This window comes from Pocillopora damicornis, chromosome 8 (genome assembly GCF_964200805.1).
Source record: "Pocillopora damicornis chromosome 8, jaPocDami1.2, whole genome shotgun sequence".
Classification (NCBI taxonomy): domain Eukaryota; kingdom Metazoa; phylum Cnidaria; class Anthozoa; order Scleractinia; family Pocilloporidae; genus Pocillopora; species Pocillopora damicornis.
In genome coordinates, this window is record NC_142677.1 from 24,221,455 (window position 1) to 24,249,238 (window position 27,784).

At 38.2% G+C, this 27,784-nt stretch overlaps 2 long non-coding RNA genes across 2 annotated transcripts; both read left to right on the top strand.

Annotated features, from left to right (window-relative positions):
- The first annotated feature begins 8,896 nt into the window (after window positions 1-8,896).
- LOC149041893 (uncharacterized) lies at window positions 8,897-11,201 on the top strand. Its single transcript, XR_016179371.1, has 2 exons — window positions 8,897-9,033; window positions 10,838-11,201. It is a non-coding gene; the product is annotated as an uncharacterized LOC149041893 (long non-coding RNA).
- A 9,694-nt stretch (window positions 11,202-20,895) lies between these two features.
- LOC149041894 (uncharacterized) lies at window positions 20,896-23,073 on the top strand. The gene is made up of 3 exons (XR_016179288.1): window positions 20,896-21,031; window positions 21,474-21,560; window positions 22,041-23,073. It is a non-coding gene; the product is annotated as an uncharacterized LOC149041894 (long non-coding RNA).
- Window positions 23,074-27,784: the final 4,711 nt, after the last annotated feature.

A 27,784-nucleotide genomic window follows, 5' to 3' on the forward strand; every position in this document is an offset into this window, starting at 1 on the left:
TTGCTTTCGAACGATACAGAAGGGGAAATCGCACGATATTGGAATACAAGCGAAGAGGACATTGTCATTCTCCAGAGTTTATCATTCCCTCTGACGACGCCGTCTTCCAACGATACCCAACATGATACGAAAAGGCTATTTAAAATTCGCCTCGTTATGAAGCTGCGTTTTGCTGAATGCTTTTATGACCTTAGTGAGTTAGAGGTCGTACATTTTAAGTCCAACATTGTCGACATAGCTCAAGAAGTAAAAAGGATGCTGGCTTACTTGAGGAAGAGGTCAGCGCAACATTTTGACAGTTTTCTTTAGTAACACACTTGAATGAATGAATGAAGTTCTTTCTTAAAGTTTCAATAGTATTTAGCTTGAAGAAAACTAATTGGGGACACTGTTTACGCATTAAAATATACCTAGATAAAGTTAAAATTATTAACACTTTAATTCATAATGTATAGAATAGATAGATAAATAATTAAGTGAGTGAAGTATAAGAATTTAGTGAAATAAGCTTAGAAGGTATCAAATATATATAAAATGTAAACCTCAAAGCGGCCAAGCAGCATATATTACAGTTTTACAATTATTATTAAGAGTGATAGGTCTTTGCTCTTAATACTGTTTTTAAAACTCATCAACTTAAGATTCTCTCCATCACTTTGCTCTAATTTATTCCAAAGATGGGGTCCAAAGTGTCGTAGAAAATGTCTACTGTGCGAAAGCATCGAATATTGAAATCAGCGTTCCTCAGATTATATCATTTCGGGGCAGTATTAAATATTTCTGTTGTATAAGTTGGCATAAGTCCGTTTTTCACTTTATACATGAAAATGGCGGTGTTTTGTCGGTACAGACTTCGTAGACCTGCTCTTGTTGGGGGCTCGCTATAGGTCTCCGATTTAGATTTAAAGATTGCTCTGAGTGCCCGCTCTTGAAATCTTTCCATTTTCTTCTTTTCGGATGATTTGCAAAAGTGCTATACAATATCATAATATGTAAGGTGAGGCAAAATATTAGACTTGTCCTCGATGGTATCGAATGTTTCTCCAACAGTCTAGGGAGTATTTCCCAAGTCCTCATTAAACGGACCGTGTCGTCTTTCGTCTATGCTGTTATGCAGATTGCTTTAAAATTCCATAAATGAGGTGGTAATCACTTGTCTCTGTGTTAAAAGAGCCTCACATCCTGAAAATGTTGGGTTTGTTGGTCAAAATGACGTTCGTTTCTCAGTCTGATGTCGACGTAATCCTCGTCGGCTTGGTAATTAAACATTGCATTCCATGCACTTCTTCTAAGTCGGTAAGTGTTTTCCCTTCTCTGCTGTCCAGGTTCAGATCACCAGTAAAAATAAATATATGTTTCTTGAAGGAAGCCCGCATGCAAACGTCATTCAGTTCCTCCTCTATACGTTTTAAATAATGTGCGTCTAGTTCGTGATCCGACTACTTTGGGGGTCGGTATATCCCAAGGAAAATGACTTCGTTGTCGCCGAGTCTAGCCTCTACTGCAAGAATCTCGAGTGTTTTGTATTTCTTCGTTACTTTTAGCGCTTTTTTCTCCTGGGAGTGAAATTGTGTGTTCTTCATCTCATTTGCATTAGGTTGTAGAAGAAGCTTATTTGCATAGTTTCCTCCAGTAGTTATTATTTCTTCATCCTCAAGGAAAAATGAGTCCCCAAATCTCGGTAGAGAACTTAGCATACAATCCTTTTGATTGCTGGTCGTTCAAGAAAATATTTAGAAGTCGATGTCGACATGTTGCGGCACTTTGCGTGAATCCATGGGCCACATCAGAGCATATTATTGCATTCTGATTATTTCGAACGCTCTTCTCACATTCTCTACGGGGAAACTTTATCCAGCCTTAATTAAGATGAATATCTCCACAACGTTGTAGTCGCTGGATGTTAAACCAGCTCCGTTCATCATTCGAGTGGCGCACTCGACAAAGAAGAAATCGTTTCCAAGGCAACGTGGTCTTTGGGTAATCGGTCAAGTCGCCCGGAATCAGAGTCATGTCGCCCGAAATCCCAAGTCATGTCGCCCGAAATTTTATCGAGTGTTTAATCTTGAAGAAAAGTAACAATCGTAAGGAATAAACTTGTAAAATGTTAACTCGTAAAATGTTTTCGTCCGCTAACCTATGCGAATATGAAGTTAACCAAAGACTCAAATATCGCTGTTCGTTTCAGCGTTAATCGTTGCTATAAACTAAACTGTTCATTCTACAGTAAAGATTGAAGAAAAGTAACAATCGCAAGGAATAAACTCGTAAAATGTTGACTAGTAAAATGTTTTCGTCTTCTATCCTATGCGAATATGAAGTAAAACAAAGACTTAAATATCGCTGTTCATTTCAGCGTTGTTCGTTGCTATGAACTAAACTGCTCATTCTACAGTACAGATTCTAGTAATTAAAAGAGGAACACTCTCGGTCATCAGAATTTTTCACACATATCAGAAAAATACATCAAGTTCTTTTAGTTTGATTTATCGTATAAAAAACAACCTGAAACTTTTACAGCGGTTTTTTTTGCTTATTGTTAACAACGCGAACAAAGCGAGTTAGCATCATTCCCCTTAGGATCAGACGCGGCGTAAATTATCGCGACTTGTTCAGTTGTTCCTTGTTTCCTCGGCCGATCGCATGTAAATTTTGATTCGGTTAACCATATATAAAGAGGTTAAATTAATAATAGCCGGCTCATTCCGAGATAATCAGCTACCTGAAACACGCGATCGTTACGCGTACGCAAAAGAATTATACAATGAGCCTTCATCCCTGTATCGAGTGCGGAAATGAAGTTCGACCACCCCAGCAAGCCCTTCAGTGCGAGGATTGCGGCTTTTGGCAGCGTCGTATCTGCGGGACTGGTATCGTCCTCGCTTGTAGTTGCTAGCAATAAATATGTTTGCATTAATGCGTGTCTGAATTTACCGCAACGTTACAATCTTGCTTGGCAACAATGTGATGATTCTTGAGCATGTGCTGTATTCAAGATGGCGGCGTTTTCCAATGTTCCAGTCGTGGCGATGTGAACCTTCGTTCAAAACAGAATGCTTCCACAGATAAAACAACAACAATTAGAACCATACTGTACCATTTTTTTTTTCGTGATCTATTTTAGGACTACTATCTCCGTGATATCAAACGACAGCGAAACGAACAACACGAGTTTCACGAGTCAACATTTTACGAGTTTATTCATTGCGATTTACTTAAGATGTTACTTTTCTTCAAGTTTAAACACTCGATAAAATTTCAGGCGACATGACATAGGATTTCGGGCGATATGACTATGAATTTCGGGCAACATGATTCTGGTTTCGGGCAACATGATTCTGGTTTCGGGCAACATGACTTCGGGCGAGTTGACTTTCGGGCGACTTTACCGTAAACCGGTCTATGTGTTCTTTCAGCTTGAGGTCCAAATTTCGTCTGATAACTGTTTTTTTTCAGAGGGTGCGGTAACGAATCCTCCAATCTGGTTGGTTCTTTACCCAGTCAGTATTTTCCTATCTCTGCCCTCGGGCAATGGTAACGCTTTCGTAAGTAGCCAAGTACATCCCTACTTTCGTTGCCATTTTTCATAAATATATCTCATCTTTCCGGTTGGGCAGTATTTTTAACCAAAGACATCCGTCATTACCTCAAGCCGATAAATAACTTATTAACCCTCTCTTTTCTCTCTCTCAAATCACTTTGGTTGACAGAAAAATATTGCTTTCAGGATTAACTTGTATAAGCAATAGTGCCATTACTTTGGTTGACAAGCGGCCTAAAAACCGTCTGCAATTAATTTTAATCGTTCACAGAAAGCACCTAGAGAGTTAAAACGTGAAGTATTTGGTTACAGTTGAACTAATCGATGGAACTCTCATTCACTTAATATCTGAATTTTCTCAAACAATTTGTTCGTAGTGAAAGGGCGAGCGAAGTTTAAATTTAAGTTCTACAACAAACGTACGCTCTCGGTGAGTCTTTCCAAGTCTGTTCAATTTGGACATTTTAACCTTAAATTGCACAACAGAAACTGAAGGAATTCAATGAGAAAAGGCCGCATTGAGTCCCCTTGTGTTTCGTTGGAGTGTACCATTCGAATATAGTTTTCATGGAGGAAAGACCAGATTTACACGCGCCATTGCAAGAAACATACGAGCAAACCCTCACAACTTCGAAAATAAAAAATTTGAATTTACTTACAATTACTTTCCTCGCCGTTTACTTAATGAACAGAGGTTAATCTTCGTACATGAATTAATCGTCGATTAGAGTGAATAATACTTTTCATAAGATCATTGACTGTTTTTGAAGAAAACAATGTCGTGACAATCCTTGCCAAACTAATTTAGTTGTTTCTCAAAAGTGTACGTGCGCTTTTTTTTCTTACGTGCTCTCTAATTGACAGGTGTCAGTTTGTGATAGATACTTGTAAAAATAATGTTTCAAAGTTTGTTTGTTTGTTTGTTCGGTGCTTCCAGGTTTCCAGGACGTTTCTTGGGGAGTTGATTCGGTCATCATAAAAAACGCGATACATGGAGCCAACAAAGTCACAGAGAAGCGGGGGCTTTTCGCAGCGTGACCAACCGCTGCCATGATTGTTACGTCAGATTCACCTCAATGCGGTTTAGTAATAAAGTATCATGAGTTTTAGCCTAATTCTTAGGCTCCAAATGTTTTTCAGTTACCACGAGCACACATCTTTTTCTGATAAAAAGTTACCCTTAATTAACAATCTGATATCGGATAAGAAAAGTTTCTCTCTTGTAAGCCTTTTAGGACAAAAAAGTAAACTGTGATAATAGTCTGCTTGAAATGCTTAGAAATGAAAGTAAAAATAGACTTCACATGGGGACATTTCAACCTCAAATGTTTCTTTTCTACTTGTATATACCGAGACACATTTAGATATATAGTGATTGAAACGTAAAGACGCTGCAACAAAAATCTTCCCGTGCTCATTAGTGTGCACTCGTTATACCCATATAACAATCAACTCCCGTGAAGTTTCTATTTCACCATTATTATTATTATTATTATTATTATTATTATTTCACATGAATGAAAGAGAAGCTGAAAAGAAAACACGCACATATAGGAACCTTGTTCTAGTAGAAAGACCAACAATTTCATGCCAATGAAGTGCTTAACCCCTTCCCACCTCCGCTTCTTCTAAAATTTCCCTGTCTCTAAAGTTTTGGCTTCGTAGTTCGGTTGTTACTAATGCTGTCACAGTGGGATACTCAAAACCCTAGGATTCTCGAAACCCTGTTAGAGGCCGAGCCAAGAGGAGGATGAGAAGGTTATGTACAGTATTACTCTTTTGAAAAAGGATCTGGACAGCCCTTGAATAACCGCGATCAAGACAAGGTGAATCGAAGATTGCAACGGCATCAAGAACGAAGCGAAAAAAATAGCTTTAACGAAAAGGTTTAATAGCTGTGCACATGTATGTCAAAAACTTTGTGGCTGTCATCTGCCATAAAGCAACTAAAAATCGCCAGGGTTTGAAAATTCTGAGAATGGAAACACCGAGGGCAAATTATTGCGTTCAACGCAAGAAAAACGCCATTTCCGAGTTCTCGCGATTCAGTGATCTGGTGCCGAAATTACGGCGTGAAAAAAAAGCCAAGTGAGAAGTCTCTCTCATCGGTATAAAGAATAAGTGACGTGGTGGTGAAAATGGGCGAAAATTAATCGAAGCTTAACGTGGGAGGATAAAAAATTATTTGTGGGAGAGAGGAATTCAATCGAGTGAAGGCGGAAAGGAAAGAAAAAAAAGCAGAACTGTTCGATTTATGCAAGAAAGCTGCAGCAATGAAGCAGATCAAACTTGCCTCTTATGTCTCTTCTACCACAGACCGCAGAAAACTTTTGGAGGAGAAATTACAAACAAGTGAGCAAATTTTCAGTACCTAAAATTTTGAATGCCTGTACGTAAAACTTCTCTAATATTTCAGAGCTCTCGTTCGGCGTCCGCATGCAGCGTTGCCTCAGCTGCTTTGATGTCATCATCAAACTGTTGTTTATTTCTTGTTGATTCGTAAGGAGAGCTTACTGTGATTTGCGAAACGAAACGAAATCAAAATTTGTAATTTGCAAAATAAACTCGAAATCTGTAATATGCGAAACAGAAATGTGTCATTTGCGAAACGGAAATCTGTAATTGTTTCAAGAGCTCGAGTGCAAGGCTGATCTCTTTTTTAAATGAATTTTATACCCAAGAACAGCGTATTCCTAGGACCCAAAGTTGTGGGTTAACCAAAACAATTTTTTTCACAGTATACGTTCCGCTCTACTTACACAACTTAGCGAATGACTCGCAAATGAGCGCATTACTTTTGCAAGTGCGGTCAGATTACTGCCACGATCACAACACACGATCCAAAAGATAAATTAAACAAAGTAGCAAATAATTCTAAATGGAGAGTAAAAATCTCCCTGTCTATTTTGGGTACATGTCTACGAACTGGGAAACGGAGAGGAGAAGTGTAAAACGTCTCTGATTCCAATTCTTCATCATCTGATGACAAGGCACTGACGTCTAAACTCCAGACACATTTGATTAGAGATCTATCTCAAGATATCCAACAATCTTAAAATTGGACAAATCTGCCCTCGTTGTGTACAAAAATCACTGAGAGCACCGAACAAACTTTTGACTGGAGTTAGAGGAGCTTTACTTCACAAACAAAACTCTTCTTCTTGTTACGGTTTGTTGTAAAAAGTATGAAAATTCCGAAAAGAAAGCTTTTATGCCCAGTTTTAATCAAGCTTTGTGACATTGCTTCTCTGGCAAAAAGGAAAACATACAAAAAATTGTTATTCTTAGTTATAGTTTCTGTAGCAAAGGTACTCCCTTTTATTTAAAATCTAGCGAAAATGGAATACTTGACCTCCTCCTTTGGTTCCCTTGTTTACGAGCAGGAAATATATATCAAACGTATATGAAGAGGAAATCTTCCACAGTTGAGCTACCAAATACTATAAACCTATTGTATTGAAAGTCAATAAATTGCTAGATCCCTAAATCGCTACACGAATCTTCTCCGAGTCATTTCGTAGAAATCTGAGGTTGGAATCTACGCGAAGGGGCTCCCATCTCATTAATGTGTCCAGTATCTACGTATAACAATCTTTCTTTAAGCCTCTACTAACCTTATGATAGAGTTCTTTAAGCAAAAAAACGAACTGAAACAAGCAAGACGATCCTGTAGACAATTTGTATTGGAAGCGGAGGAACAAGCCAGGGCAAGATGTGATTACCTGATGTGTACCTAACATTTTGTTTGTATGATCGATGGTTGATACTTGCGTAAAACGGCATAAAAACTACACAACTTGGCAGGAGTCCTAAGTTGCATTAAAGTATTGGGACGTTAAGGGGGCAGATAGCTTGAACAACTGAACAAGCTGAGAGAAGAGTACCAGAATCTTGGATCTCAATAGCGTCTTGTTTAATGTACCACTGCCAGTTATTACAACGTCTCTTAACTTCACCAACAATTCCAACTTCCACTATTATTGCCAAAAAGCCTTGGCACTCATAGCCGCATGTAATAAACGATCTAAAGCACTAAGAAAACACTCAAAGATGTGAACCTCGCGCTATTAGAAAGTCTAAAAGTTTCATGCAAATAAAGCTCTTAAAATAGCGTGTATATTTGGTAAACACTTAACCACCGGATAGCGATTTATCCGATAAATAGCACCACCTAGCCTTTGAACAACTGAGGCCTGTCGGATCGTTTTAAAATAATTTCAGCCGTGACTAAACAGGAAAATATTTAAAGCGCTTGAAAAAGAAAAAAAACTATGGCTTATTTCACATCATATTTTGCTATTTTGATGGAGGGATCATTTTAACGCGAACGACTACGACAAATATTGAAGTTTTGTTACTTCCCTTTCGGTTTCTGCATTTTGTGCAAAACTTTTGTACTAATTGGGAGACACTTCTGTTTTTCGTCTTGGAAGAAAAATGGGAGAACCCAGATGTTAATATGCCGTTTGCGTTACATAATAAAATGTGCCTCTAATGAATGGTGCTAATTAGAAAAATCGTGCGGGCTAAAAACCCGTGCAGTTAGACGAGTCATTCAAGGAAGAGCTCAATAACCCACGACAAACGACTACGACAAAAATTGATATTTTGTTTCTTCCCTTTCAGTTTCTGCATTTTGTGCAAAACTTTTGTACTCTTTGTGTGACTGCCAACAAAGTCAGGTTTCAACATGCGAACACTTTAAGATTTATTTACATTACGGTTGATCATGGTTGCTAAAAGGAACAAATAGTTACAAGTTACTACAAAGTAGATGGAATAGGAAAACGCAAAACAGCAGAGGAAATGCGATCGGACAAGGAAAGACACTTACAAACGTTGTGTGACTTGCGAGCATGAAGGACGGAAAAACTAAAAGATGATAGCGGCGAAGGAATCGATGTTAACCTAATGCACTCTGATCCAATGTTCAATTTTTTTCTGAGAGACTTTTACGAATGAAATTAAACAAAGCAGAATTATGCGAAAAAATCTAACAGAATACAAATCGCCGTGAGTGAAAAGAATGCGAAAACAATAAGAAAAATATGCGTGCAAAAACACAAAAATGTAATTAGGAACGTAAAAGGAAAGAAACACTAAGTGGGAATACCGCAGTATCACTTGCGAGGCCCCTCTGTATTTTGTCTTGGAAGAAAAATGAGGTAACGCAGATGTTAATTTGCCGTTTGCGTTTACCACAACAAAATGTGCCACTAATGAATAGTGCTAATTAGAAAAATCGTGCGCGCTAAAAACCCGTGCAGTTAGACGAGCCATTCAGGGAAGAGCTCAACAACCCACGTGCACGCATAAGGTTTAAAAGGCGCACTTTTGAAATTATCACAAGCTTAGAGAAATTCTACGTCAGTGATCAATTCTTCTCACAATTTTTGCCCTTACACAGTGTTTTCTCCCTTGGAAGCCCTCTTTCGTTTCTCGTTTTGTCAAACTTAACATCACGTATCATTTCTGGCAACGAACGGAAGCAGGTAAGTGTTTATCGACGCTTATAGAAACAAGTAAAACTGTGTAAACTAATTCTAAAAGCAGCTGAGCCATTTACAAATTCAAGAAGGGCTCGACGAAGCTTCGTTTTATTAAATCCTTTAATTCTTTCCAGTCTCTCGTATTTCCGCCCAGAAGCTGTCAATAACTTAGCAGTAGAAATTCTATTGCGTAATTTTTTTTTTGCAAAATTGGCTTCTTTTAAATTCTTCTTTGAAACTGTTGTCGCGCCGAGGGTAAAATTTCCGCACAGTCCCATCCTACATTATGCATTCAGTTCTTAAACAGAGAAAACAATTACAAAAACAATACATTTCCATTGGGAAAACAGATTTGTTTTATAATGGCACGGGGCTGTGCGGAAACTTTACCGCGCGGAGTACCATTTCTAATCTTTCGTCTTCTTTGCTGAAATTCCGCGTTAACAATTAAGAGAAAGTGTGGTTCGTGCTCTTAAATTTTAATTAGTTACAAGTTTGAAGCGAAACTCAGTGTTTTGAGTAATGCATATTAATTTTGATAGTGAGTATATCTAAAGCTTGTTCATAGAGGTACTAGTTTTAAACATTGTGCGTAATATAGAGATGACGAGTGAATTAAGGAAATATTTCGATCGACTTTCTTGGCAGATTCCGAGAATTCCTTCGTCTCGACCCTTAAATTCCAATATCAGATCGTCAATTCTCCCCTTTAGCTGCCAAATATGTCCTTCCAAGTAGTTACAAGAATTTGATATCATATGAAGATAACAACATCTAGGAGATAAATTTGAATATTCTCACTTTCTGTTTACTGGATAAAGTATGAATAATATAGGGAGAAGTTACATTTTAATCACTTTTTAGACTACAAGAGTTAACCGCTCGTTATGAAAAGTGAAAAATTAAGTTCACACTTCTGTTTTTTTTTTCTTTTTAATCGAAACATCTGAATGGTAAAAATGTCAGTGGTACGGTTTTTAATCAAAGGTTTGTAAATTTCTGATATTTTAGACTAAAGGGTTATAATAAGCCATAAGATTTAACTTGCCTGTTTGTTTGCTTCTTTTCTGGGCTTCAAATGAAGCGATAACCTGCAAATGTTTAAATTTAATTTTACTCTTCAAAAGATTTTCCAAATTTCGCAAGGGAAAATTAAGGTGCGCCTCGATGTTTACTCACCATGACTCCAGATGAAACTGATATTTGACAATATGAAGGGGGCTTCGTTCTCACACAAAAGTAATTTTTTTGGTAATCTTGAAAACTGAGGGATTATTGACATTATATTATATCACCCCTTAATCATAAATTAAGGTCACACACATAACAAGAAATGAAATAATCACCAACAAACGAAGCTCATGATAGTTAAACACGTTTTTCTTAAGAAATGTATAGAGAAGAGAATTGACAATAAAAACACTTATGTAAAGATGTGAAGGTGACAGTTTTTCCAATCTTGTTACTCCCGAAGGTTACTCTGAAAAAATCACTTAATTTATCGCATGCTAACCAACCAAGTTTTGCAATGTGTCAGTAAAAAGTGTCTAACATAAAATTCCTAGTCAGTTCTTCTGACATGTGCAATGGTTGCTAACTCAGAATATAATTATTTTGCAATGTTTTCACCTTCACAAGGGGCCACGATGTTTTTACGCATTATTTATTTCATTTAAATATCCACAATATCTTTCTCATTTAGACTTGTATGACACGCTCCAGTCCAAACACCGCTCAGTCCATTCTAGTCCATTGTAGTCCATCTAATCCAAATCACATAACCTAAGTCCCTCTCAATTCATTTCAGAAGAGTCCAGTTCATTGTGTATTTAGTCCAAAAATCAGCGTCCAGTTCCATGCAGTCCAGTACGACCCGCTCCAGTCCTTGCCATTCCTTTCCATATGGTCCAGTCCATCATCACAAGACAAGTGCTGACTCTTGTTACCGGTACAACTCGCTTATGGACGGGAAAGCGTGGTGAAGAAAAGGGCCGACGCTTTATTGGGTTTTTTCTTCTCTTCCTTTCTGCTGTATACGCGAAGGCTGGGAACAGAACAGTTACAAGACGCTGATGTCCAGCTGGTTAGTAAGATTCTTTGTGAGTTGGGATGAAAAAAAGGGTTAATAGATAGTGCACTGGTCAAACCATAAAATCCAAATTCTGCTAAAAGTTGTCACACTTCTGATTCGGCTAGTAGTTAAAGCTTAGTTTGCGGGTCCCCTTGAGGGTTGGGCGAGGTCTGTTGAAGTCCTAAATGTAATAACTGTCCTAAATGTAATAAAGTCCTAAATGTAATAAAGTCCTAAATGTAATAACATTTAGTCCTAAATGTAATAAGCCTCTAATGCAATAGTTTATCTCCTGCAGTGCATTGTTGTTATGGCGGACATCCACATTGATATGTTAGCGACCGCTGTTGCTAAAAAAAACCGCTGACCAGTATACATGTCACATTATGGGCCCGCTGATATCAATCAGCGTCTTTTTACTTGCTAGACATAAGAAATATCAGCAGTCGAAGTATGGTCCTTACAGCGGTTTATTGATCGAGTTGAAGAAAATCATTTCCAGCCCAAAGTGGGCTAGTGCTTGGCTGGAAGCTCAATAGGATGGAATCGATTGGTACGTAACCATTAAGATTTTTTGGAAAAGAAATTGACTACAATTGAGGATGAACTAGCATGCTATTGTTGATGTTATCGTTCGTGTTAAAGTCTTTAGAAGTGATGTACCATTTTAGAGCAGTTTGAATGATTTCGCTGTGTCACATGTTATTCCAAAAGAAAATTATTATTATCAGTAGCGTTATTGAAATTTTGCACATCAATGTTATTCAGTGTCGATTGATTCTAATGAAGCATTTGAGTTCATTTTTAAGAATGACTATCCTGATTTATTCAATTTTGAACCTGGGGTGTTGCATTTCCAGCCCTCTATGGCTTTACTCCACCTCAGTAATCAGTTCATGTACCATATGACTATAAGTAGAAACTGTTGAGCTTTCCTTTTTCATTCATCTATTTATCTATTCATTTTATCCCCTCACGGCGGGGAGAAGAGGTGAAGATAAAAAATGAAATATAAACTTGAGATCAACTTTAAAATGTATGTTTTCCTAATATTTCGGTTCGAGAACTGATGAACCTGTCATAAGGGGCTAAAGGAAAAAAATGAATGGTTCATTAGACCGCCAACTGACCATCATGTGTTGAATGGTGTAGCTCAATGGTTCAATTTGACTCTTGCGTGGAAAAAGGCAACATGTCGAGACCTGTGATCGTGAAATGGGATAACATATCATTGGTCAGTCGATATCTTGCTCTGCAAGTCACTTTATCATATAGCTAGCAGCGCACGCGGGCAAGATGAAGTGAATCCTGTGTTCTGATTGGCTACCTGAGCGGGCATGATGGGCCCACCCTCGCCCGTTCGGGATCCCCCGTATTGATCCCACGCAAGAAAACTTACAAAGTTCGTAACTTTTGGACAATATTTTCATATATACATAGAAAAAATAAACGACCCTCTTGGGTTTATTGTGCTGCAAACACAGTTGGCTTTCACTATCAGCTCTCGAAATAAACAGGCCATTCTTGATTCTTATCAAAGCGAAATCTTTTGCTATACAATGAATCCTTTAATGATTTAGCCAAGAGAATATAAACTCTCTTGTATGGCCAAGATTACTGGATATTAGCCTCGTTCTTTTTCTACTTTTTTATGGACCGTGACTTCGTCTCAGTCCATAAAAACGCAAAAAAAAAAAAGAACTCGGCCAATATATAGCCATTTTGAGCTCACGTTCGGTCAATAACGCATATGAATATATCTTATGCAAACCCGTACAAATCTGGCAAGGGAAGACAGTACAAAAAATGTGCTTCTGAGCCCAGAATTTGTCTAACGTATAAGTCAGTGGACTTCTTTTTCCTTGTAATTTGGTTCATCAAGTGTTAACTTCAGCGCTGAGGACAGAAGTATTTCGTCAAAATCTGTTACACTTAGGAGTCTGAGCCAATGATATAGAGAGAGCTATTAGTCAACGTTCTCGTTGCTTTTGCGTCCGTCAATTTGATGCCAAAAGCACATCAGTATTAGAATAAGGTTTTGTAGCCAATGCTTCTCAACCTACGTCTTTAACAAATAAAAAGCCGCTGATTAATATCAGTGAGCCCGCAATATTCCATAAATATTGGTCAGAGGATTCTTTGGTGCAACAGCTGTCACTTTAACATCTCAATGTTAGCGCAGTTAAACGATTGCATAGGAGGCTTATTACATTTAGGACCGAACGTTATTACATTTAGGGCTTTATTACATTTAGGACCAAATGTTATTACATTTAGGACTTTATTACATTTAGGAAAGTTATTACATTTAGGACTTCAACAAGGTCCCTTCTCCAAATCTTCTTCTCTAGGTTTTTTCTTTCAATCGAACGCTGTTCGGCATATTTTCGGTTTGGATCGTTTCTTCTTCGTCGCTTCTTTAGGTTGTCACTATCGGCTTCGTTTATACTTCGGCTTTTCATCAAAAGGTCTTTCGGTGTTCATCAGTTACTCATCGACTTTAGCGCACGTCTTCCCCCATTGTTACTTCGACTGCGACCGATTACATTTTCAGTTTAACTTGATTGAGAGGATCTTGAACACTGTGATCGAGTAAGACTGTTTAACTTGAAAAAAGTTTGCCTCGAAGGTTCAACTAGATTTTAACGTTATGATTGGAAATCGGATTTAAGCAATTCAGCTATGACAGAAAATTAGAATTGCGAATTAGCCTTTGAGAAAAGACTATGCGTGCATTGATGAAAATTAAGATCGTGTTTCTTTCGGAGTTCGCCTTCACCTTCGGTTCGAATTTCACTTCGGCTTCTCGTTCGGCCTTTCAAAACTTGTTCGGATTTTCAGTTCAGAAAACAAAGGCAGTGGGAAACGACTGAGAATTGTTAGCAAGTTGATATGTAAAAATGAAAGCACCGTCTGGGACACTATGGGTGTTCAAATTATCAGGGTGTCGGCATTACTGACACGGAACATTCGGAGTTTTGTGGACGCCCAATTCTTCGTCTAGGGTGCGCGTCCCCTCCTGCTGGGTTCTGTGAAGTAATTTCGAAAAATCTAAGTTAATTTATTGATGTTATGTGGTATTATAAATTAAATGCTTGACCCGATTGCCTCTGTGTTCTTTTCTTTATTTTTGGGATACACAAATTTATGTGATTTATTTTTCGCGGTGCCCAGTGTAAATTTCTGTTTCAAGAATTCAATTAAGATGCGGGCGTCGTGTCTTTTCTTTATTGAGAAACTATTTTTTGATCTCACTAACGCAATTTCAACTGCAGGAGCTTTATACTGACCTATTTTTGGAGGCTTGAATTGCCAATTTCGGGGCATTTGCTCGAATCATGAACTGGATTGTTACAATGACTTTCCAATTTGGCATTGAAAAAGCCCCAGAAGCAAAGTCACCTTGGTGTTAACTGTGCGTTCGCCCATTTTCGGAGGGTTTGATTGGTTTTCTTACATTTAGCGACAGTCATCCATTGACGAGTGCAAAGGATTTCAAAACTTAACTCTGTCCATTTTCGGGGACTCGCCAAAACTTTTCAACATTTTATTTTGAATTTCCCATACCTGCGGATCAACATAAGCCCGTTTTCAGGGGCTGTACATCACTGAGACGGTAAGTGAAGAATTATTATAATTTTGACATATTGATCTGTCTAAGATGAGTTTCTTCGCTTAATAATGTGATAAGGGTAAACCTGATAATTTGAAATAAACAAAAACAATTGATCACTAAAAGATAAATTAATAACTAATGACATTGATTAATTCTTAAAGAACTAAAGAAATGATGAGTTAAATAGGGAGATCAATAATATATAAATAAATTGATATATAAAGAAGTTTAACAATCTTTTTGCAGAAGATAAAATCCAGTACCACGTTGTCTTAAAAGTTTGCAAGTATTTTTTTTCACAAGACTTTTCCTAAGACACCAGCTGACCTTTGGAATGACACCAGCAATCACAAGGTCGCTAGTGATTCATGGCTGAAATCGCAACACTGGGATATCAGTAGAGCAGGACTGGGATGGATAATCGTGACAACAAGCTGAGCAACAGCTGCGAGGAGAATCTAAAACTAGGACATTTAAATTTCTGAGTGATGGATTAAAGGCCAGTCGAAGCGGATTGTCTTCCTCCTATAAAACTACTACATAGTATAGTGTAGTATTGAAGTTAACGCTGGGATATCAGTAGAGGAGGACTGGAGTACTTCACGAAAAGATGGCCGTAACAACCAGCTGAGCTACAACACCGAGGAGAATCCAAAGCTAGGACATAACTACAGGTATGTTAAATTTCTGAGTAATGGATATATAGTATACTTTTGTCTAGTCCAGTATAGGAGCTAACGTCGTCTCGAGTTTGCCACAATTTATATGAAAGAAGAGCGAGCCTTTTCTTAAATTTAAGAGCTTGAGACATTTTAGATTTCTGCAGCTCAAGATAAGCTCATTTTCAGCGTGTTTGCATCACTGAGAAGGTAAGTAAAGATTAATAACAATGTGATACTAACCTGTGCAAGATGGGTTCGTTGCCTGATAGGAAAACTCTGATGCGTTGCATCGAGCAGTAAGCGGAGAAAGTTATTGTCGATTAGCACTACAGGTCATCTGAAAGAGGTAAGGCCGGCATGTTTTGATTACAACAAGTTTTGTTCGATTTTTTCTTTTCAGCATGACCTCGTGACTCCTTCGGATTGCGTCATAAACAAGAAGCACATCGAGCGCTTCATAGGTAATATGTAATCATTTGAAAGAATTATTCTTTCTTCTAGACTATCTGAAATTTTCTGTTTGCCGAACTGTTTAGGTGGCTTCCTGATTAATTGAAGTTTAAGCTAAGATAGGAGTAGAGCAGGACTGAGAGTGCTTCATAAAAAGATAGCCACAACAACAACCCTACCTACAACAACGAGGAAAATCCAAAGTTTCTGAGTAATGGATTAAAGGCTAGTCAAAGTGGGTTCTCTTCCTCTTATAAAATTACTATATACTAAAGTCTAGTGTTAAATTTAAAGCAGGGATATCAGTAGAGCAGGACTGGAGTGCTTCATGATAAGATGGCAATAACAACAAGCTGAGCTACAACAGCAAGGAGAATCAAAGACTAGGACATAACCACAGGAATGTTAAATGTCTCAGTAAAGGAAGTATAGTATAGTATAGTCTAGTCTAGTGTAGCAGTTAAGGTTGTCTCGAGTTTGCCAGAATTAATATAAAAGAAGAGCAGGCCTTTTTTTCGATTTAAGATCTTGAGACATTCTAACTTTCTGCAGCTCAAGATAAGCTTGTTTTCAGCGGCCTTCCATCACTTAGAAGATAAGTAAATAATCGTAACAACGTGATACTAATTTGTGAAAGATGGGTTCGTTCACTGATACCTGATGCGTTGAGAAGCAGCTGGAGGAAAAAGTTATGGTCCATTAGCACTACAGGTCATCTGAAAGAGGTCTCGATTTTGTCAGAGTTTATGTAAAAGAAGAGCGGGCCTTTTTTTCGATTTTAGAGCTTGAGATATTTTAACTTTCTCCAGCTCATTTTTGGCGGCCTCCCATCACTGAGAAGGTAAGTAAAGAATTATAATACTGTGATACAAATCTGTGTAACATGAGTTCGTTGGCTCATAGGAAAACCCTGATGCGTTGCATAGAGCAATTGGAATGAAAGCGTATGGTCGATAAGCACTACAGGTCATCTGAAAGAGGTAAGGCCGACATTTTTTGGTTGCAACAGGTTGTTAAATGTTTTCTTTTCAGCATGACCTCGTGGCTCACTTCAAATCACGTCAAAACCAAATAGCACATCGAGCGCTTCATAGGTAATATGTAATCATTTGTAAGAGTTATTCTTTCTTCTAGACTATCTGAAATTTTCTGTTTACAGAACTTTTTAGGTGGTTTCCTGATTAATTGTTTTAATCACAACGTTTCACAATGTGATGTGTTTGATATTTCAACATCGTTTTTCCTCTGAACAGTTTTCTGTTTTCTGTTTTCAAAACACGAATTGTCTTAAATTATTGAATTTGAAACTAGCTTCATAATATAATTTTTATTTCGTTGATGTTTTCTCAAAACATCAGTATATTATCATTCTTTATTAGCAGTCTTTTTGCATGTGAGTCAAGTGTAGATAAATGTATTGCCATCTACTCCATTGCAGTTTAGGTAATCCAGAACAATCCTTTTAACTTACTTTAAGTGCTTTTCTAAGCTATCCTGTGTGGTCTGGTACAGTCTTTATCAGTTTCATTCGGAAACGTGAAATGCAGTTCGGTGCAGATCAGTGTAGCGAGGTGCAGTGACTGTCCTGTATGGTACTTTCCAGTTCAATCCGGAGTAGTGCAGTCTGGTGAAGTCAAGCTCAGACTAAGACAGTCAAGTCCAGTGAAGTGCAGTGCCGTCCAGTTCAGTCTTCTGAACTGCTGTCCGGCTCAGTCCACCCCGGTCCAGTCCATTCGGTGGAATCTGCGCCCGTCCAGTCCAGTCCCGTCCAGTCCAATCCTGTTCGTTCCCGTCCAATTCCAGTTCATTCCTTCCCAGCTAAGTACATTTCAATCCAGCTTAGCCCTGGTCCATATAAGTCAATAGCAGTCGAGTCAAGTCCAGTCAAATGCAGTGCAAAGCAGTGCAATCCGTAAGAGCTCAGCCCAGTCCCGTCCCATCCAGTCGAGAACAACTAATTGCCACCGAGTCCAGGACACCGTAGTCCTGCTCAGCCGAGTTAGGAACAACAACGTGCATTGGGGCCCGTCCACTCAAGTGAGATGCTATTCCAAAAAGCCCACATTTAAGCCCATACAAGTGTATTTTAGTCCAGTGTTGTCTTCAGATATCACACCAACTCAAGGAAGAGCGTCTACTTACATTGTCGTAGAAAGGTCTTCTTTAATAATACCTTGGGCCACTTGGGCCGGTCACTTGGGCTTTACTTTTAATAAAAGTGTACCTAGTAACTTAAAAACAAACAAAAATAATTGATAATCAATAAAAGATAAAATAAGAAATAAATATGTCTCACTAACTGATAACATTGATTAATTCTTGAAGAACTAAAGAACTGATAAATTGATAGAGAGATATATGAATAGGTTAAGAAACAGTTACGTTGTTAAATAAATACAATTTTATCGCATGGTCTATGTATTAACAATCTTTTTGCAGAATATTAAAATACAGTACCACGTTGACTTGGAGGTTTGTAAATATTTTTTCTCACAAGACTAAGTTTTACCAAGACGCCAGCTGACCTTTAATAAGACACAAGCAATCACAGGGTCGCTAGTGATTCATGGCTCAATTTGCAATACTGGGATATCAGTAGAGCAGGACTGGGATGGATAATCAAAACAGCAAGCTGAGAACCAGGTGCGAGGAGAATCCAACGCTAGGACATAACCAGAGGTACGTTAAATTTCTGAGTAATGGATTAAAAGCTACTCGAAGCGGATTGCCTTCCTCTTACAAAAAGTACTACATATTGCAGTATAATATTGAAGTTCAAGCACGGATATCAGTAGAGGAGGACTACATTGTTTCATTAGAAGATAGTCGTAACAACAAGCTGAGCTACAACAGCGAGGAAAATCCAAAGCTAGGACATAACCACAGGTACGTTTAATTTGTTAGTAATAATTTAAAGGCTAGTCGAAGCGGATTATCTTCCTCTTACAAAAGTGCTATATAGTATAGTATAGTATAGTAAAATATTGAATTTAAAGCTTGGATGTCAATAGAACAGGACTGAAGGGCTTCATGAAAAGATAGCCATAACAAAAAGCTGAGCCACAACAGTGAGGACAACTCAAAGCTAGGACAACCACAGGTATGTTAAATATCTCAGCAAAGGAAGTATAGTATAGTCCAGTCTAGTGAAAGAGTTAAGGCTGTCTCGAGTTTACCAGAACTAATATAAAAGAAGAGCGCACCTTTTTTTTACATTTTAGAGCTTGAGACATTTTAGCTTTCTGCAACTCACGATAAGTTCATTTCAGCGACTTTGCATCACTGAGAAGGTAAGTAAATAATCATACCAATTTGATATTAACCTGAGTAAGATGGGTACGTTCACTATAGGAAAACCCTGATGCGTTGCCTAAAGCAGTTGTAGGAAAACGTTATGGTCAATCAGCACTAAAGGTCATCTGTTAGAGGTGAGACCGGCATGTTTTGATTGTAACAAGTTTTGTTAGGTTTTTTTTTTTCAGCAGGACTGGAGTGCTTCATAAAAAGAGAGCCATAACAACAAGCTGAGATACAACTGAGAGGAGAATGCAAAGCTAGCGCATAACCACAGATATGTTAAATGTCTCAGTAAAGGAAGTATAGCATAGTCTAGTCTAATCTAGTGTAGGAGTTAAGGTTATCTCGAGTTTGCCAGAATGAAGATAAAAGATGAGCGCGCCTTTTTTCTATTTTAGAGCTTGAGACATTTAAACTTTCTGAAACTCGCGATAAACTCATTTCAGCGACTTTGCATCACTGAGAAGGTAAGTAAATAATCATAAAAATTTCATACTAACCTGTGTAAGATGGGTTCGCTCACTAATAGGAAAACCCTGATGCGTTGCCTAAAGCAGTTATAGGAAAAAGTTATGGTCCATCAGCACTACAGGTTTTTTTTTCCATCTTGACCTCGTGGCTCAGTTCGGATCAGAGCAGGACTGGACTGCTTCATAAAAAGAGAGCCATAAAAACAAGCTGAGATGCAACAGAGAGGAGAATCCAAAGCTAGGACATAACCACAGGTATGTTAAATGTCTCAACAAAGAAAGTATACTATAGTCTAGTCTAGTCTACTCTAGTGCAAGAGTTGAGGTTGTCTCGAGTTTGGCAGAATCAATATAAAAGAAGAGCGCGCCTTTTTTTCCATTCAAGAGCTTAAGACATTTTAACTTTCTGCAACTCACAATAAGCTTATTTTAGCGACTTTGCATCACTGAGAAGGTAAGTTAATAATTATAACAATTTGACCGGTATCGCGGAGGTCACGGGTTCGAATCCCGTTGAAGTCCTGATTTTTTTCAGGCTTCTTCTTTCCAATTGCTTAAAATGGAAAATTTACTGCGATGATCACATTTCACTTTCATCTACAACCGCAGTACAAATATGAATTATTTCATATAAACTTCACATCATTTCACTGCACGGGAAGATATGAACTCAATAAATTGACCTCACTCCCAATGTGTGGCTTCATAGCTCAGTTGGTAGAGCATCGCACCGGTATCGCGGAGGTCACGGGTTCGAATCCCGTTGAAGTCCTGATTTTTTTTCAGGCTTCTTCTTTCCAATTGCTTAAATTGGAAAATTTACTGCGATGATCACATTTCACTTTCATCTACAACCGCAGTACAAATATGAATTATTTCATATAAACTTCACATCATTTCACTGCACGGGAAGATATGAACTCAATAAATTGACCTCACTCCCAATGTGTGGCTTCATAGCTCAGTTGGTAGAGCATCGCACCGGTATCGCGGAGGTCACGGGTTCGAATCCCGTTGAAGTCCTGATTTTTTTTCAGGCTTCTTCTTTCCAATTGCTTAAATTGGAAAATTTACTGCGATGATCACATTTCACTTTCATCTACAACCGCAGTACAAATATGAATTATTTCATATAAACTTCACAATTTGATATTAACCTGCGTAACATAGGTTCATTCACTGATAGGAAAACCCTGATGCGTTGCCTAAAGGAGTTGTAAGAAAAAATTATAGTCCATCAGCACTACAAATCATCTAAAAGAGGTAATGCCAGCATCTTTGATTGCAACAAGCTTTGTTAGATTTCTTTTTTCCAGGATGACCTCGTGGCTCAGTTCGGATGGGAGCAGGACTGGAGTGCTTCATAAAAAGAGAGCTATAACAACAACCTGAGCTACAACAGCGAGGAGAATTCAAAGCTAGGACCTAACCACAGGTATGTTAAATGTCTCAGTAAAGGAAGTCTAGTCTTGTCTAGTGTAGGAGTTAAGGTTGTCTCGAGTTTGCCAGAATTTATATAAAAGAACAGCGGGCGCTTTTTCGGTTTAAGAGCTTTAGACATTTTAACTTTCTGTAGCTCAAGAAAAGCCCATTTTCAGCGGCTTAGCATCACTGAGAAGGTAGGTAAAGAATTATAATACTGTGATACTAACCTGTGTAACATGGGTTCGTTGGCTGAAACAAAAAAAACCAAATAGCACATCGAGCGCTTCATAGGTAATATGTAATCACTTGTAAGAGTTATTCTTTCTTCTAGACTATCTAAAATTTCCTGTTTACAGAACCTTTTGGGTGGTTTCCTGATTAATTGGTGTAATAACAACGTTTCACAATGTGACGTATTTAATATTTCAACATCTTTTTTTTTCTCTGGACAGTTTTCTGTTTTCAGGGGAGAAAAACTAGTGTTTTCAAACAAGGCCTAATCAGCAGCCCATTAGAAAGGTGACAGATGCCGATTAACTGTAAGTATTCGATTATGAAACAGATTAAGGACAACTAACACGATACCCATTGTTATATATTTCGTATGCTCAAAACACGAATTGTCTTAAATAATTGAAACTGAAACTAGCTTCATAATATAATTTTTGTTTCGTTGATGTTCTCTCAAAACATCAGTATATTATCAGTCTTTATTAGCAGTCTTTTTGCATGTAAGTCAAGTGTAGATAAATGTATTGCCATCTACTCCATTGTAGTTAAGGCCATCCGGTTCAGTCCATTAAGAGGAGTCTGTTCCCGTCCCGTCCCTTCCAGTCCAGTTCCGTCCCGCTCAAATCTATTCGTCCAATTCCATTCATTCCCTTCCACCTAAGTACATTTCAATCTACGATAGCCCAAGTCCATATAAGTCAACAGCAGTTGAGTCTAGTACACTGAAGTGCAGTGCAGTGCAGAGCAGTGCAATCCGTAACACCTCGGCTCATTTCTGTTTCATCCAGTCGAGAACAACTAACTGCCGTTGAGTCTAGCACAACGCAGTCCTGCTCAGTCAAGTTAGGACCAACCAAGTGCATTGCAGCCCGTCCAGTCAAGTAAAGTGCTATTCGGAAAAGTCCACATTGAAGCCCATACAAGTGTATTTCAGTCCAGTCTTGTCTTCAGTTGTCACACCAACACAATCAAGAGCGTCTACCTACGGCATTGTCGTACACAGGTCTTTTTTAATGATACCTTGATAAAAGTATACCAAATAACTGAAAAGTAAACAAGAATAATTGATAATTAATCAAGGATAAAATAAAGAAATAAAATATACACCTCAATCACTGAAAACATTGATTAATTCTTGAAGAACTAAAGAAATGATGAAGTAATAGGGAGATAAATAAATATGTAAATAAATTGATATATTAGTAAGTTGAGAAATAGGTACGTTGTTAAATAAGTACAATTTTATCGTAGGGTCTATATATAAACAATATTGTTGCAGAATATTAAAATATAGCACCACGTTGCCTTAAAAGTTTGCAACTGTTTTTTCTCACAAGACTCAGTTTTCCAAAGGCATCAGCTGACCTTTTGGAAAGACATAGGCAATCACAGGGTCACTAGTGATTCATGGTTGACTTGAAACACTGGGATATCAGTAGAGCAGAATTGGAATGGATAATCATAACAACAAGCTGAGCAACACCTGCGAGGAGAATCCGAAGCTAGGAGGTACATTAAATGTTTGAGCACAAAAAGTGCTACATAGTATAGTATACTATAGTGTTGAAGTTAAAGGACGGATATCAGTAGAGGAGGACTGGAGTGCTTCATAAGAGGATAGCCATAACAACAAGTTGAGCTACAACAGCGAGGAGAATCCAAACCTAGAACATTACCACACCAACTTTAAATTTCTGAGGAATTGATTAAAGGCTGGTTGAAGCGGATTGCCTTCCTCTTAAAAAAATACAACGTAGTTTAATATAGTAAAGAATTGAATTTAAGCTGCCATATCAGTAAAACAGGACTGGAGTTCTTCATGAAAAGATAGCCATAACAACAAGCTACAATACCGAGGAGAATTCAAGGCTAGGACATAACTACAGGTATGTTAAATGTCTCAGGAAAGGAAGTATAGTATAGTCTAGTCTAGTATAGTACAATCTAGGAGTTACGGTTCTCTCGAGTTTGCCAGAACTGATATAAAAGAAGAGCGGGTTTTTTTTCCGATTTAAGAGCTCCAGACATTTTAACTTTCTGCAGCTCAAGATAAGCTTGTTTTACGCGGCTTTCCATCGCTGACAAGGTAAGTAAAGAATTATAACAATGTGATACTAACCTGTGTAACATGAGTTCGTTAACTGATAGGAAAACCCTGCTGCGTTGCATAAAACAGTTGTAAGAAAAAGGTATGGTCGATCAGCACTACAGGTCATCTGAAAGAGGTAAGGCCGGCACGTTTTGATTTACAACAAGTTTTGTCATATTTTTTCTTTTAAGCATCGCCTCGTGGCTCACTTTGGATCGGAGCAGGAGTGGAGTGCTTCATAAAAAGATAGCGACAACCACAAGCTGAGGTAAAACAGCGTGGAGAATCCAAAGCTAGGACATAACCACAGGTACGTTAAATTTCTGAGTAATAGATTACAGGCTAGTCGAAACAGAAAAAGCACTACATAGTGTAATATAGTAACGAATCGAATTTAAAGCTGGGATATCAGTAAAACAGGACTGGAGTGCTTCAGGAAAAGATAGCCATTACAACAAGCTGAACTACAACAGCGGGGAGAATCCAAGGCTAGGATATAACCACAGGTATGCTAAGTATCTCCGGAAAGGAAGTACAGTCTAGTCTAGTCTAGTCAGGTGTAGGAGTTAAGGTTGTCTCGAGTTTGCCAGAATTTATATAAAAAGGCGCGCCTTTTTTTCGATTTAAGACCTTGAGACATTTTAACTTTCTCCAGCTGATGAGCTCATTTTTAGCGGCTTTCCATCACTGAGAAGGTAGGTAAAGAATTATAATACTGTGATACTAACCTGTGTAACATGGGCTCGTTGGCTGATAGGAAAACCCTGATGCGTTGCAAAGAGCAGTTGGATGAAAAAGTTATGGTCAATCAGCACTGCAGGTCATCTGAAAAGAGGTAAGGTTGGCATGTTTCCATTGCAACACGTTTTGTCAGATTTTTTCTTTTAAGCATGACCTCGTCGCTCAGTTCGGATCAGAGCAGGACTGGAGTGCTTCATAAAGAGTCATAACAACAAGCTGAGCTACAACAGCAACGAAAATCCAAAGCTAGGACAACCACAGGTAAGTTAAATTTCTGAGTAATAGATTAAAGGCTAGTCGAAGCGGATTGTCTTTCTCTTAGAAAAGTGCTACATAGTACAGTATAGTAAAGTACTGAATTCAAAACTAAAAATATCGGTAGAGCAGGACTGGACTACTTAACGAAAAAATGGCCATGGGAACGTCGGTGGGTTCGTTGGCTTATAAGAAAACTCTGATGCGTTGCATAGAGGGGTTGGAGAAAAAAAGTTATGGTCGATCAGCACTACAGGTTATCTGAAAGAGGAAAGGCTGGCATGTTTTGATTGAAACAAGTTGTTAGATTTTTTTTTTCAGCATGACCTCGTGGCTCCCTTTGGATCACATCATAAACAAGTAGCACATCGAGCACTGCATAGGTAATATGTAATTATTTGTAAGAATTAATCTTTCTTTAAGGCTATCTGAAATTTCTTATTACAGAGCTTTTTAGGTGCTTTCCTAATTAATTGGTTTAATGACAACATTTCACTACTCACTATGTGACGTGTATAATATTTCAACACCTTTTTTTCTCTGAACAGTTTTCCGTTTTAAGTAGAAAAAATAGTGTTTTAAAACAAGGCCTAATCAGCAACCCCTCAGAAAGGTCACAGATGACGATTAACTGTAAGTATTCAGTTATGGCACAATTCAAGGCAACTAACACGATATCCATTGTTACATATTTCGTATGCTCAAAAACACGAATTGTCTTGAATGATTGAAACTGAAACTAGCTTCATAATAATTTTTATTTAGTTGATCTTTTCTTAAAACATCGGTATATCATCCGTCTTTATTCGTAGTCTTTTGCATAAAATTCAAGTGCAGATTAACATATTGCCATCAACTCCATTGCAGTTTATGCAATCCAGAACAATTCTTTTAACTTTCTTCCAGCGCTGTGCAAAGCTATCCTGTGTGCTCTAGTCCAATGAAGTACATTCACGTGCAGCGCAGTACAGTCTGTCAGTTTCATTTGGAAACGTGGAATGCAGTTCGGTGCAGATCATTCTAGCGAGGTGCAGTGAACTGACTGTCCTGTATGGTACTTTCCAGTTCAATCCACGGTAGTGCAGTGTGGTGCAGTCTGGCGAAGTTCAATCCAGGGTAGTGCAGTGTAGTGCAGTCTGGTGAAGTTAATCTCAGGCAAAGACAGTCCAGTCCAGTTAGGTACAGTGCCGTCCAGTCCAGTCCACTCCACTCCGCTGACGTGTACTCCAGTCCAGTTTAATCCGGTCCAGTTCATTAAATGGAGTCTGGTCCCGTCCCGTCCAGTCCAGTCCCGTCCCGTCCCGTCCAAATCCATTCATTCCCTTCCACCTCAGTACATTTCAATCTAGGATAGCCTAGGTCCATACAAGTCAACAGCAGTCGAGTCTAGTACAGTGAAGTGCATTTCAGAGCAGTGCAATTCGTAACACCTCGGCTCATTTCTGTCTCATCCAGTCGAGAACAACTAACTGCCGTTGAGTCTAGCACAACGCAGTCCTGCTCAGTCAAGTTAGGAACAGCCAAGTGCATTGCGGCCCGTACAGTCAAGTGAAGTGCTATTCGGAAAAGCCCACATTTAAGCCCATACAAGTGTATTTCAGCCCTGTGATGTCTTCAGTTGTGACACTAACACAATCAAGAGCGTTTACTAACGGCATTGTCGTAGACAGGTCTTTTTTAATGATACCTTAATAAAAGTATACCTGATAACTTGAAAATAAACAAGAATAACTGATAATCAATAAAACATAAAATAAAGAAATAAAATACATATCTCAATCACTGAAAACATTGATTAATTCTTGAAGAACTAAATAAATGATGAATTAGTTGGGAGATGAATAAATATGTAAATAAATTGATATATAAATAAGTTAAGAAATACTTACGTTATTAACTGAATATAATTTTATCGTATGGTCAATGTATTTAAAATGTTTTTGCAGAATATTAAAATATAGCACCACGCTGTCTTAACGGTTTGTGAGTATTTTTTCTCACAAGACAAAGTTTTACCAAGACACCAGCTGACCTTTATGAAAGACACAAGACATCACACGGTCGTTAGTGATTTATGGCTGAATTTGCAACACTGAGTTATCAATAGAGCAGGACTGGAATGGATAATAATAACAACAAGCTAAGCCACAGCTGCAAGAAGAATCCAAAGCTAGGACATAAGCACAGGTACGTTACATTACTTAGAAGTGGATTTAAGGCTATTCAAAGCAGATTGTCGTCCTCTTAGAAAAGTACTACATGGTATACTATAGTAAGGTATTGAATCCAAGGCTGGGAGATTAGTAAAACAGGACTGCAGTGCTTCCTGAAAATATAGCCATAACAACAAGCTGAGATACAACAGGAAGGAGAATCAAAGACAAGGACTTAACCACAGGTATCTTAAATGTCTCACTAAAGGAAGTATAGTATAGTCTAGTGTATTGTGGGAGCCAAGGTTGTCTCCAGTTTGCCTGGATTAATATAAAAGAACAGCGGGCCCTTTTTTCGGTTTAAGAGCTTTAGACATTTTAACTTTCTGTGGCTCATCACTAAGAAGGTAAGTAAAGAATTATAACAATGTGATACTAACCTGTGTACATGGGTTCGTTGGCTGATAGGAAAATCTTGATGCGTTGCATAGAGCGGTTGGAGCAAAAAATCTTGGTCGATCAGCACTACATGTTATCTGAAAGAGGTAGGGCCGGCAGATTTTGATTGCAACAAGTTTTGTTAGATTTTTTCTTTTCAGCATGACTGCGTGGCTCAGTTCGGATCAGAGAAGGACTGGAGTGCTTCATTAAAAGATAGCCGCAACCACAAGCTAAGCTACAACCGCGAGAAGAATCCAAAGCTACGACATAGCCACAGGTGTATTTAATTTCTGAGTTATGGATTAAAGGCTGGTCGAAGCAGAAAAGTACTACATAATAAAGTATAGTAAACAATTGAATGTAAATCTAGGATATCAGTAAAACAGGATTGGAGCGCTTCATGAAAAGATAGCCATAACAAAAAGCTGAGCTACGACGGTGAGTAGAATCCAAGGCTAGGACAATAACCATAGGTATGTTAAATGTCTCAGTAAAGGAAGTATAGTCTAGTCTATTCTAGTGTAAGAGTTAAGGTTGTCTTGAGTTTGCCAGATATAATATAAAAGAAGAGGGCGCCTTTTTCTCGATTTAAGAGCTTCAGACAATTTAACTTTCTGCAGCTCAAGATGAGCTCATTTTCAACGGCTTTCCATCACTGAGAAGGTAGGTAAAGAATTATTATACTGCGATATTAATCTTTGCAAGATGGGTTCGTTTGCTGATAGGAAAACCCTGATACGTTGCATGGGGCAGTTGTAGGAAAATGTTATGGTCGTTCAGCACTACAGGTCATCTGAAAGAGGTAAGGCCGGCATGTTTTGATCACAACAAGTTTTGTTAGATTTTTTCTTTT